Here is a 14,714-nt window from a genome sequence, read left to right on the forward strand (position 1 = left end):
CTTCGATTGACTATTAAAAAAGGTCACAAATAAACATTTTTACTATTTTAATAGTTACCCTGATATTAACTATTTTTTCTCTAAGTGTAACTATTTAAGAGAATTCGCAAACAAAATAAAATATTTACTTGAATTGAAAATGACATATTATGTACTTTTTAAATGAAATTTTCAAGCTTAACATTTATTTCTAGCAAAAACCGATAATATTCAAATTTAATTATGGTGCCCATATCCGGTTTCTCCTAGCACCACCCAACGGCAATTAAAAGAATTTATAAGAGCCATCTATCTTTCACTGAAGAAGCTTTTTCAAGAACGATTTGGAATTAAAACAAAAATGGCTTCTCTTTGACATTTAATTTCGCCCTGAAAAACAACAACAACTACTCGACCCATCAAATCCCTTTTGTTCCACACACTTCAAATCTTTCGCCGTGTTTCAATTCCTATTTAAATTAACAAAAAAAAAACAACAACTGTCACACACCCATTTCCCCAACCTCCAAGAAGAACCACAAAAACAAAACAACCAACAAAAAAAAAAAAAACTAAAAATTCTTCTCCTACCGTTGTTGAGGAAATAGTCTATGAGTGTATTTGTATATATGCATGATTAACCCACCCCTGAGACTGTGTGTGTGTGTATTCTTCGTTGGCTGTTGCTTTTTTCTGCTATTCATTTTCAATTCGGCCGCTCGCTGTCAAAAGTTTTTTTCCCCGCGTTCGGAACGGTTGAGTTTTTTGCTTCTTCTTTTCGCTGCGCTGCTGCATTTTGTACACACGGGGTGGTAATTTTGGTCGTCGGCATTCTTCTCTTGTATTTGAATTTTTTTTTGTTAAAAATTGAATAAAATTTACTCAAATTCTTTTCCTTCTTTTAATTCGCAATCAAATTTTTGTGGAAAAATTCGAAATTTTTAACTTTTTCCCGACAAAATACGTGAAATTTCTCTCTTGTCGCCCCATAGTCACTTTTTTTTTTTTCTTGTCAAGAGACCAAGAGTGAAACTCGATTTTTTTTTTATCTTATTTCGCCCCAATTTTTTGAGTTTACTCTTTTTCGAATTTTATAAATGTGAGTGAATATATGCAAATTGACCAGATTTATTAAAGAAAATATGAAATCCTTGGGAAATTCTGTGTGAAAATGGAAATCTTCAAAAAAAAAGAAAAAAAAATCAAAGAAAATGACGAAGAAAATCAAATTCCTCCTTCGTCTTTTATTTTTTTTTTTTTTATATTTTTTCTTCACTTGAATTCGCGTGTGTGTGTGTTTGAGTAGTGTAGAGTAGAAATCTAAAAGAGAAAAAATCACTTCTCACTTGCACTCACTCTCAATTCAAGCAAAAGGAGTGAGGAGGTCAGATGGATAAAAGTGACGTGTGTGTTATATGAGTCCAACACCCAAAAAAGGGAATAAAAAATTCCCTGGCGATCGTTGTGTTGTTGTTGTTGGTATAGTTTGGTGGGTTATCGTTTATTTTTTTTTTTTTTTTGATTGTGTATTTGGAGAAATGGATTGGAATATTTCTATCTAATCCTGTACTGGAACAGGATCGACCCCCAAAGGTGGATTTATTTTTTTGTTGTATTTTAAAGTGGGGAAAAATACACATAAATATAAAATTTATGCGTGGTAAAGGATCACTATTGGGGAATTTGTTTTTGTAATGAGAACATATTTTGCCGCTGAATTTGAATTTTTTGTGAGGTTATGTGAATAATGTTCCCATCCGCATCCGCAACAGTGAGTTGGATTTGGATTTGAAAAAATCTCTTTGGATGGGGTTATAAATAAACATTTTTTTCGATATTTTTTCTTGTTATTTTTTTTTTTTTCAAATTTGTTGATGTATTTGTGTGAGAATAATTATTTCAAACTTTCTTACGAAAATAAATTTAAATGTGGGCGGATTTGGGTTGCCGCAATATATTTTATGTTTTTTTTTTTTTTTGTTTTCCTTAAGAAAATTTATGTAGTTTTTTTTATTTTATATAGTTTAGATAGACATTAAATGAAATTTATAATAGTAAATATAATTGAACAAACTTAACACCAAATAAAGTTTATGGAGTACAAATTTAAAAAAAAAACTTGGTAACCTCTGGCAAACGCCTACATAAGTTTGTTTTATTTCATTTGAATACCTAATTTGGGGAAACAAGACTAGGTACAAGACTTTTAATGTGTGCAAACTGTTAAGTGGATATTTTTTATATTTTTTGTGGTGAAACTGAGGTCAATCGAAGATTGATTGATATAGATAGCTAGGTATAGATAGTTTTAGGCCATTTCAGATGAGTTAATGAGCTTAAACAAGATAGAGAACTTGAACGGTCATTTGACTTGGTGACGGTGATTCGAAGATTGTCTCTAGCCAAATGTCTCCAAGTGTTTCAAGATGTCCAAAATTACTTTCAATCTAATAATTCAGAAAGCGTTTTATACAGCTTTTCTTGAATCTTCCAATACAGATCTTTTCCTAAGCACAACCATAGAAATAAAAGAAACAGGTATTCTTCACCTTATAATAATTTCGTTTCCCGAGTTCAGAGCTACATAATGTACCTACATAAATGTATATATCGATATTCCTGTTCTGACAAAGTTTATTCGACCTTATTACGAATTTTATTCGTATCGGAAATTTTCTACGATTCCCGAAAAAGCAAAGCAATCACAAATTCGTAGCAAATTTCCGATTCAAATGGAATTCGTGATAAGGCCGATTATGAGAATGGACAATAGTTTATATACCTATCCTTTAAGAATGTAGGTATATTAACCTCCTTAATCACTTTCTTTGTCATAAACAACTAAGATCTCGCTTAAATTTTTCTCATCACGTTAGGGTTATACATATAAGCAAATTCTCGATATTCCTCCATATCACGAATTCCATTCATGTAGAAAAAAAAAAATCATAAAATCCGTTTGTAATCACAATTTGTATGAAATTTTACACTACGAACGGATTCTATGAATTGTTTTATATAAAGATTTGTAGCGAATTTCCAATACAAATGAAATACGTGATAAGGCGGATTGTGTGAATTTTGGCACTGCCCAATACTTTATAAATTCCAAAGAGGATCTTCCTATTTTTATGGAGCTCTTAAGTAAAACATAGTTTACACTATAAAAGATCTCAATAGTGGCATATATTTTGTAAAAAAAAACTACCTAGTTTAGTTTGGCCATTGGAAGCTATCTGATTGTTTTGCCATTATTGGGATATCTTTCAGTTGTTTAAACCTACCAATATTCATATGTTGTACCTATGTATTAGGTTGGCAATATTAAGAAGAATGCTAGAGGCTTGCCGCCGATTTCTGAAATCAACTCGGTGAACCTTACAGAAAGATCACTAGTGTAAAGCAGATACATAGGAGAATTATTGTGATCTCTGCGGCATCGAGATTAGAAAAGCAACGAATTAAAGCAAAAAGATTAGATTGCCAAGAGTCCCAAAAACAAGCATGGAATGTATTTAGTTGATTCTCTATTTAAGTCAACAAACCAAATATTCTGATAAATCCAATGTTTCTAATTATAATCAATTAACCTGGTTACAAATGGCTGGGCTAAATTGCACTCTCATTCTAACGAATTTGTATGCAACTTTGTATGAATAACAACCATATATAGTACACTCATGAAGAACAAAAAGCTGTTGCCATCTATGCGGTGACCATGAGTGTTTATTCGGAATTATATAATTCATACAAAATACGTTCCATACCTACTATCAAATTGGTGACCCAGACCCGAAAAAGTTTACCTTCATGAATGATAATACTATAAATTCTTAATACATGGTTTATTCGGGACTTCAAGATTGTTTCGGAATAACCCTTAATATTTATTCATTTATCGGACATCAAGCGGTCAATGATTTTGGAAATAGACAAAACGTTACCAAGTCAATTTTTAAGCTAATTCTATCCCTTAGGTTGATTCATTTTTTGACTGGCTTATTTACACATCTATAACACATAAGTTAGTACCAAAGGCACAACATTTATTTATTTTTTAAAGTAAAGCTTAAATTTGTTTGCTAAAAGTAAGGATGTCATGAGATAGTTCCCAGTAGCTCTTATAAGTCCTCATTATTAGTTTATTTTTGACCAAAAGTGGACATGTGCACATTTTTCCCTCGGACCCTTCAAATTCAAATGCATTCAATTTTAAATTGAGCCTCAATTATTGCAAAATCCCACTAAGCATGAAGCGTTCTGATATAGTACAAAACTGCAGCCGGCAGCACATGATCTAAGAGCCACACCACACAAATGTTTAAGGCCTTCTACGGTTTAAGCTTTCTATTCCATTCAGTACCTAATTCGGAACTTCAAAACCCGAATGCATTTCTATTGTCATGCATTTTTTCTTTGAAACAAACTATTTTTTATACTTCTCTTTGACATTTTTTTTTTTTTCAAAAGATTAAACTTTCATAACTTGCAAAGTTAAACAATTTGCAAATGAAAAATTTGTTCAACGTTATCTACTTATACTAATACCTACTACCTAGTTCTGTTTCTTCTTTGTTTTTTTTTTATTTCTTATTAATAATTTATTTGTCATTTCCCTTAACCTATTGTCATTGAAATTCAAACAAAATATTTGATCAAAATCCGTTTGATCAGCGATGATGTACGTTATCCACTTTAACTTTGTCAATATGACACGTTTAAGAAAAATAACACGAATAGGTAACCCCATTTATTTATTTGCTATCTTCCATATGTTTTTTTTTTTTTTTGTCGATAAGCACAATCAAACTCAACACCTATTAACCAAGTATAGGTATTATCGCTTTTCATAATTTAATAAATTGATTTGCTATAATTAGATATTAGAAGTACCTCTACCTAAGACTTGAATTTCATAGATAGATTTTTGCAGCACTCTCATTCTTTTGCCACCGTGTCGTCGTCGTCGTCGATCGCCAATCGACTTAATGATCTCATACTTTTCATTTATTAATTGGTATTTAGAAACGTTAGTAAATTTTTGAAATTGAAAACAATCATTCATGATAAAACTTTTACTTGGGGTCTCAAGTAACTATAAATACAAAAAGAGTATCGAAGAAACAAGGAAACATGATATCATTTATTTTATAGAGTTCTTTTTTTTTCTTAAATCTTTATTTTTGTTTTGTATTGTCATAACATGCAATTTATCTTGCATGTTTGGCATATTTGATGTCGAGGAATTTTCCCAAGCAGCTTAGTCTCAGTTTGTTTAGATAACAATCGATATTTAGGTATAATAATAATGTTTATACAATAATATTCAAAAATAAAATGAATAAAAAATTGTTTACATAAAAACTTATTTTTAACGCGTGTATTTATTTCTTCATCAGAAAATAATATTGCAAGTTAAATTGTTTGAAAGTGATGTCATGTTAATGAAAATAATTTCTATTTCAATGTGTGTGTGGTTGTATACCTACCTAACGTTTAGTTTTGAATTTTCAAAAATCAAAAGATTTGTTTGTTTATTCTTTTGAGAGCTGATAAGGGGATGCTGTTTGGAAATTCTTCTGATTGACATTGGATGCAAGGGTAGAAATCACAAAAAAAACAAATCAACTCAATGATAAAGAGATGTTTCAATGTGGAAAAAAAAAACTCAAAAAGACCAACTGAGGGAACGGGTTAGGTAGACTTGGTAGCAGAATTGCAATATATAATGAGGCTTTGCAGGGATTATTTCTTAAAGCTTCTGAACAGTGATGTGACGATGTATGTATGTGCATTGTAGAAAATAGATGAAACAAAAACCTGTTATGAAAAAAAGTATATCTTAGACGAAGTGAAACTTTGAATATTTAATGCGAATCTATCACACGAAAATGGGTTTTTAAGGCAGAGGTTATACTTAGGTATACTTTTTTGCATAATTACTGACCAAAAGCATAAGGTTTACATGGAATATAATCTCTTTGGGTTTTGTCTAAATCCTACGAAGGAACTTGACCCTAGATAGAACGAAGTCGGATTACATAAATATTACGTCTATACACTTTAGTGCGTATAACAAAAAATCTTACTGAGAAATTAATCAATGATCTCCCTTTGTGTTAAGCGTCTATTTGATGAAGAACGTTTTATTCCCATTTTGCGGGTAGCAGTTTAACATAGAGCTTCGTCCACATTATGTTGAGCAACACGGTTGGAGTTGGACGTGTTGTTGTTTATGTTGAATGTCATTCTTGAATTTAATTGCCACTTTACATAGAACATTGGCAACATTTTTTTATCTTTACCGATTTCAATCGGGTTGTGTTCGGGTCAACAAAATTGAACAGCGCTATTGATCAACACGCCTTTATTTACGCCACTTTGTTGATCAAGTGTGTTGATCATCAGTTCATCACTAATGAACATAATGTGGTGGCAGACAGTGGCGTATCCAGAAAAAAATTTGGGGGGGGGGGGGGGGGGCTGAAAAATTTTCAAAAATTTTTGATAAGGTAAATGTACTACAAATTTGTCTCTTTTTTTATTCATCTTTGATCGAGAGAAAAGCGTTGTGCTGCGGTACTGAAAGTCGAATAGTAGCATTTTACTGCTTCCGACAACTTCGTACTAATGTCTCCTTTCACACTCAAAGTAGCTATTTATCCAAGTTCTTGTATCCAAGCATTTTACACAAACAGCAAGGTGTTTAGTAATCTTAAAAAAAAAAAAACACTTTTTCGTTCGAACTTTCTCATGTGCTGAATTCAAAACTGTTTATAGATCTATTCCTATTGGCGATTGGTAAAGTTGAAATGCGCTACCGGTGGTCAACATTTGCAACTAAATAAACAGGACGGAAGGAGCTAGCATCCGACATTTTACTTTTTTTTTGTTAGGACTTTTGACATGGACGCCATTTTTAGAATAGCAAAATGTAAACATCCGTCTTGTTTATTTTTAGTTCAAAAGTTGAAACTACGGCGCTAGTAGTATATCCTCCAATCGCCAATCACGTCTAGTTTTTGAGCTATACTCATCACTTTTTTCGGTATAAATGCCCATATTTCCGCAATTCGACCGAAAGTGAACTGGCATCACTTTTCAATTTTACGTGAAATTGATCTTCCATCGATTTCGAAAACTTCGAAAATGCTTCGAACTGTCAAAACTGAAGGATCATCCATTTTTATTTTATTTCTAAAGTTAAATTACTGCTACTTTAAACATGGATGCAATTTTATTGGCAACTTTATTGGAAAAAAGCAGAATTTAAAAGAAAAAATAAGAAGTCACATTTTGCGAGACATATGAAATATGTAAGTGAAATGCAGATAATACTCGATATTATTGCAAATTTTCAAAGAAAAATGAATTAGATAAATTGTAAAGTGAATGAGGTTGCAAACACAGAGGCATGCTATTTCATGCCTTATGTGTTTTATGTATTTTGTATTAAATTAACAACAAATAAACATTACAAAACAATAAAAATATAGGTTTTTGATAATATTTTGTCCAAAAATTGGAGATTCATTGAAAAAGATACCAAGTTCACGAGCAGAAACAAAGCAAATTGAATTCGATCAGAAAATCTAAATGAGCGAAAAAATGTAGAACACCTAATTTAACTATCGGCAACGCAATTGAATGCTCAAAAAGTGAAATGCAGAACGTAAAAGTCTCAAAAAATAATTTTCAATTAAATTCTTTTGATAATACATATCAGAAGCACAAACTGGAATTTGCTTAAATAAACCATTAGTTATGTTGACCACTAATTCCACTTTTTCCAATATCTTTGAGAAAAATATTTGAAAAAAAGTAATATACTCAAGACAATAAAATACGACGTGATTGCATAAGAAGCTTTGCAAAATTTAACGGTGATGTAGAAAAGAATTCTGAATTGGACTAAAATCCTGAAAATCCCAAGCAAACAAACAAACAACCATTTTAGAATTTGGAGGGGGCTCGATCATTTGAGCTGCCTCTAAATCTCTACGATTTACGAAGAAGTTTCAGTTAATCATGTATATTATGATGAAATCAGCTAAATAGTAACATGATTTTGGAGGCTTGGGGGGGGCTTGAGCCCCCTGAGCCCCCCCCTCAATACGCCACTGGTGGCAGATTAAGGTTTTGTACTATGTACAAAAATAACAAGTTTCCCGCTCGACTCCTGGCAAGATAGGCATGGTAATTTATGTTTTAAACTTAACTGAGATAAAAGATGAAATTTGTATCAAATGAGTGTAATTTCGTCTACTTTTGAGTTCTTCTGGACCAAAAATTGTTTGTTCTATCATTCTCCTTGTTTACGGTTGGGAATTTTTCGTTAGTCCTGGTTTTTGTGTCTTGGTTGACGGGAACTTTTTTAACAAAAACCAAAATAACTGAGCATCGTCAAAATTTGAAGTTTTATGTTTTTTTGAAGTAATGGTCTTAAGCTTAAAACAGGCAGCCCGTGGGTTAACGACAGTTTTAATGAAATTAGCTCAATTAGGCAAATTTTATTTCTCTGATAACTTGGGTGAGTTACCTGTGGCTTTGTAAGATGAACAAATTTAAGAAAACTAAAAAATTTCTCAAAAATTAAACAAGTTTTTTAATGAATCAGAAAAAATCTTAAGTAGGTACTTTTTTTCGGATTTTACTTTACTTTGTAGGTACCTTCCTTCTATTACTTAAACGAAATTTGTGTAGTTGTTGACTGGTTAAGTTGTTGTTATGCATGTGAAAAATTCCATTGAGTTTCTAAATCATTTCATTTTTAATCACGTTAATGAAAACTCACAAATAAACCGCAGATGATCAAAACCTCAAGTTCAATGAAAAAAATAAATAAAAAATAACTTTAACAAGAATGTCAAGTGTGAAATGATTAATAACAGTAGGTATAAAATCACAAGCTCGAATTCACCACAAACAAATGTGCATCAATGTTCATCATTATTACTCTCTAATAGACTGGCGAATTGCGCCATCAACCAAAACTATACTGACTGCCAGCCAAGTGAGTATGTTTCATTTCTCAGGTAACGACCGCACCATCTATCGGCACGGTACTAAATTAATCCGCTAATCATTTGCATCGGTTGTTGTGGCTTCAACAAATAAAAAAAAAAAAAAAAAACAAAATGTATGTCAATTTAAATGTCACTGTTAGAAGTCTATTATGTCTCTATATTGATGGCATTTGTTTGAAGATTCCTGGTTTACATTTAATCGAGTCGAAGAAAAATAAAAAAAAAAATACAGAAGTAAAATAACACTTGCATGATGCCCTTTTAATTGAAAAGAATTAGTCTTTCGTAACGTGAATGCAACAAAAGGCAAAAAAAACGAAGTGCATAATATAATGTCACTTTCCGCTTCTGGCCAAGTTCACACGACACACCATCATATCGTCGTCTCTACTCTATACCGCTAACCGCACATCAACCAGCTGAGTTTACTTTATTTAACAAAGATGTCAACATTGTTGTTGTAGTGCAGTTAAAGTATCCAATAAATTCAATGTTGTCGTTAATTCGATGTCGCGCCTTAACAAGTCGCAGCTGAATGTGCCATTAAGTCGATTGTGTATATAGACTTTTTTTTTACAACAACAACAACAACAATCATTTGGGCTCTCTGTAATTATTCGTATTCCGCATAAAAGTTCATTAAACTTTTAATTAAACTTTCAGCTTTTCTCGTTATTTTTTTTTTTTTTCTTTTGTTAATTCTTGGCAATGCTTTGGTTTTTTTTTTTTTGTTAATCTTTTGTTTTCTAAAAATGATGATGAATGGTAGACATAAAAATATGTGTATGGTGTGAATATAAGAAGATTCGCAAACACACAAAAACCGCTAAAGCTGGTTCCACACAACAGCAAAGCAAAATCATAGAGAGGAAAGTAGGTTAGGTAAGTTTTGGCAAATTTGAAATAATTGGCGATTCAGGTTTTTGAATAAATTTTATTCCGCATTCAGATGGTTTTATTAATATAAACTAAAAGAAAGTGTTTTACTTATTCTTTTGTATGTGTTCTTAATTAATTATAAAACGGATATAAATTAGATTATGAAGACATGAATAAATTGTTGCGTAATGGCGGAGGTTAAAAATTAATCATAAATGAAGATGTCTTTTCGTAAATATACACGAGAAAGCCTCAAAGTATTGCAGATAATGATAGTTTTAAAGAATAAACTGCTCTATACGAGCAGCTACTCGTGCTATGCAATTCAAGCTTTTCCGGCTTGAAAACACATTTAATAATAATTCAGATCGTGCGTCGCGATGGGTGCTACGTCAAATTTAGCTAAGTGCAAAATTTCCTTTTTCTTCATGAGAAAGTGGTAGATCAGCTACTTTGACGAGATACAAAAAGACAAATTTTATAGATGCATCAAATGTCGAATGTAGGTATGTAACCCATTTGGGATTGGAATTAAATAGAGCGACTTCAACAAATTGAATAGTGACATCTAATTACTATGACGACTTGTTCATAAATTGGTAAAAATGCTCAAGCGGCTTTAGCGTAGCACCGAAGATATTTTGTGAAATTTTTTGCATCTTTCTCTTAATAGACACACAATTAGCCCTTCAGTTCAAGCATTTAAGGGGTAATAACACCTTGTAAACCATGAAATCGAGCGTCATATTCATCAGCGTATAAAACAAAGAAGAAATATTATTTTCTTTTGGTGTTTGTTTAGTTTAATTAAGTACATTAATAGGTAACAGAATAGGTTTATGTTAAATTTTTTAATGATGTGAAATTTTTTAAATGGCGGTGTAGTTCAGGATGATAGTAAAATCCTGTGCTCCCATCGGGCGACCAACTAACTCCTACAGTTTCTAACCGATTTGGCTGAAATTTTGTGTGGAGCTTAAAAATACTATTCTCTAGTGAAGTACGTAGGATTTTTTTGAAATATTAATTTTTAAAGAAATTGCATTAATTTGAAAAAATTATTTCATTCCAAAAACAAAATTCGTTGAAAAAAAGATCATAAAATCCTTTAAAAAATTTAACATAAGCCTATTCTGTTACCTATTAATGTACTTAATTAAACTAAACAAACACCAAAAGAAAATAATATTTCTTCTTTGTTTTATACGCTGATGAAAATGACGCTCGATTTCATGGTTTACAAGGTGTTATTACCCCTTAAGCACAATATATTACTACAGTCGATGCTTAGGTACATTAAAAAAAACTACCAGCTGAAATGAGGATCGCTAAGATTTCTTATTATACATATTTATACACTTTCCAGTATTTTAGTTATCCACTGTAACTTCACATAAAATTCTGTCAGTTATTAGATTTTGTATTTCTTTTTGTAACCAGACAAAAAGGAGTCAATTTTTTTTTTTAAATATTAACACACTCATTCACTTACTTAAAAAAGGAATTTTCAAATGACGCATTAACAACATTATGGTTTTATCAAAAGCTATTACCGAGAAAAAGTGCATCGGTAGTATGATTTTGATTTGTTTGAAAATCAATAGTGAGAATAATCACGTACCTACACATTTTGTGGTCATCATCAAAGATCAGCATTATAGATAAGCTTATTTAAATATTTCATGCTTAGGATGTTAGCATATGTATTTCTGTCAAAGAAATAAGTTTTATTGCTGTTGATTTTTATCTTTTTGGTTTATTCACTGATTCCAAATTTGACAGTGTTTCTGTGCTTGAATTTTAAAGTAATACAATTCATTTGTTAAAAAAGTTGAATTGCAAAGGTATTCTAGAATAGAATGATAGTCCTAAATTAAGAAACAATGAAAGGTTTGAGAATTTAAATAACATAAGAAATAACAACTGCAGCCCAATTCTGCAAGAGTGAGTTCCTCTGTGTACACCAAAAATAATTTCTTGCCTTTCAAGCAAGGCACAGAAAAACTCACCAAAAACACTGAATTGGGCATCTGTAGTCGAAGTGTCCAGTATAGAGAGAATTTTTGTCGTAATTTTTAATAAACAATTCATTTTAAGAAATGTTTTTTTTTTGCGGTATATTTCGATGAATACCTATAATGAAATAATGATTTTTCGAGATCCAATGAACTTGGCCGAGACTTTCACATTTCTTTCTTACCGAGAAATTCAATTCTGGATGTGGTTGACTTAATCCGCTTTAAAAATAATTAAAACTTAAAAATATTCTTAAATTTTTTGCTCACGCACATTCGTTTTTACTTGTTTTAGAGGGTGAGTATTCTGCCCATAATCTCGTAAAGGCCCTAACTACGAAATTTTCGATTTTAATTTTATTGGGTTAGGGCATTTTCTCTGATTTATTCTCATTAATTTTTTTTACCTAAGTCAGAAAATTCCAAGTATTTGTTTAGCTTTTTTCATTTTTATATGCAAATTGCGGATTTAGATTTTGTGTTTCTCTCTATAACTCACAAGTTTGAAAAATGTAGCTAGAGACTTTACGAGATTATGGGTAGTATTGGTTTCATGCCAAAACAAAATTTCAAGGTTAAAATCGAAAATACACCCTCGGATAGAATTCGAAGAGGTCGAAAACTACAGTTCAAAAGTCTGGCAGTTTTGCTTAATGTTTTGGCGAAGTACGCGATTACGGGGTGATAATAAAGAAAATAATGAAATTATGCTATGCAATTTCTTGTGTCTGAAAACCTCAACTTTGAAAATCCGATCAAGATATAAATACTATTACTTTACACAGTACAACGCATATTATATATATGTACGAAGTATAGACACCAATTGCGACTGAGACCTTTGGCTGAGACAACACAAGAGAATGAGCACGTTCAAAGAGCTAACATAAAGCTATCGGATAGCTTTTTGTTGTTGTAAACAATGTTAAAAATTAGCAAGGAAACGAACCATTTTCTGTCAAAAAATAATCTGAAGGTATCCGAGAATTTCTGGTATACCTCAGGTATCCGAGTGATCAGCTGATAAACATTTAGCGTTTTTTATTTTGATTACTTTTCGGGGGATTATTCAGCTTAAAAATAAATACAAATTAGCAAGAAATAAAGTCAAAGCGATTGTGCAAGTACTATTCAACAATAAAAAAAATGTAATTTGCTCAAAAGAAACAGTTTCCTCTTCTCAATATTTACATATTTTTTTAGTAGCTGCTTGGGCAAGCTATCTGGATAGCTCTTCATTCAAAAAGATATTCCAGATACGGGTATCCCAGATAGCCTATCCGATAGATGTTTGAACGTGCCCAATTACACAAGAGAGGATTTGTAAAATTCCATTTTTATGTCTTTTTATCAATACACTCAAAATTCGAGTGCCAATTGTAACTTTTATTTATGCTCAAATAAGCACACTATATAAATCACTTAATTTACTACTTAAAATATGCAACACTTAATTTTATTCGAAATTCGAGAATGTCTTCGAAGGTTCTAGTCTTTGCTTTTAGAAGTTTCCACTTCCAGAAGGGAGAGGGCGTGGTTCAGCACATTTGTTTTTGTTTTTTTCCTCAATTTTAATTTATTGTTTTTATCTATTTCGGTAAAAAAAAATAAACAAAGTATACATTCTGCACATCTAGATAAAATTTCCTATCGTTCGGTATATAATTTATGCCCCTTAGGTTTTTGTGGGCCTCGTATTTTGTACCACAAAATAAGTGTTTGCCGTTTTATTATATGATGATAAGAGATTAAATGCTGGAAAAATTATATTTTTAAATGATAGTCTTTAATCAACTTAACAGCTGACATTTTCTCGAAATTAAGTTATCAATTTCCGTCTTCCTTCCAGATTTATATACAATTCCTTAACCATCACATATGGAATATTTTCATTTTCAATAGTACTTACTTCCGTCTAAGGCAAAGAGTATGGTTATTATTTTTTTTTTTTTTTCATTTTATCATTCATATACTCCTCGGATAACGAGACTTCTAAAAAAAAATTCTTCTTCCAAATATGAGCAAGTAATTGAAAGAATTATTATTTTTTGTTTTTTAATTTTTCAAAGTCTGATAGTGATATGGCATTTTTATATATAAGAAGAATATGGTCGCACACGCACATGTGCAACAAATAAAAAATACTTGTAATTGCAGAATAAAAATGCCATTGTGCCATTCATAAATGGTGGTTGAATATTTCTGCTTTTCTAGAATTATGGTTAGTCGCTTAGTCTGGCAATGAAAAATTGCATTGCAATAAAATTTTATTTGATATTTTTATTTTTTTTTTTTTAACTTGTGTTAATTTTGCATTGCCTTTTATAAAAATAGAGACAAATATTTTCTGTTTTATTTTTTTATTCTCATTTTTTTTTCGTTCTTGAACTTTCATTTTTTTAATTTTTTTTTTAAATAGAGATTTGCAATTTGAGTTTCTTGAGAGCTGTCATGAATTTATATGAATCTTAGATTTTTACAAGACGTGCAAGCATCCACCTTGAAATAGATAGTGTGGTGTGTCGTTATGAGTCCGTTGCAGGCAAAGTTATTAAAAATATTCATGTCTTTAATTTAAGTCATTTGTATGACCATGTTTTTTCAATAGCTGTGTTTTATTTTCCTCGTGATCCGGATCAGATCATTGTTTTTATTAGCTTTACAACAAAAGCAGGATTTTGTTTTGTTATTGTTTCGCAAATAAATCAATGATCTGATCTGGATCACGAGAAAAATAAAACACAGCTAATATAAATAACGATTTTGTGCGAAAAAACTAAAATACTCGTAATACAAGAATTTTTCTTGTGTAACT

The 14,714-nt window shown here is 31.1% G+C and overlaps 1 protein-coding gene across 2 annotated transcripts in view; it reads left to right on the plus strand.

Annotated features, from left to right (window-relative positions):
* The first annotated feature begins 675 nt into the window (after window positions 1-675).
* LOC129915004 (coronin-1C-A) overlaps window positions 676-14,714 on the plus strand; it is a 38,413-nt gene continuing 24,374 nt past the window's right edge. Inside the window, exon 1 of one of the 2 annotated variants that reach the window (XM_055994461.1) lies at window positions 676-1,078. The gene's annotated coding sequence lies outside the window, so the exon portion shown is untranslated. The remainder of the gene's footprint in view (window positions 1,079-14,714) is intronic. The other variant, XM_055994469.1, reaches the window with a different exon arrangement.

Source organism: Episyrphus balteatus, chromosome 1 (genome assembly GCF_945859705.1).
Source record: "Episyrphus balteatus chromosome 1, idEpiBalt1.1, whole genome shotgun sequence".
Lineage (NCBI taxonomy): Eukaryota > Metazoa > Arthropoda > Insecta > Diptera > Syrphidae > Episyrphus > Episyrphus balteatus.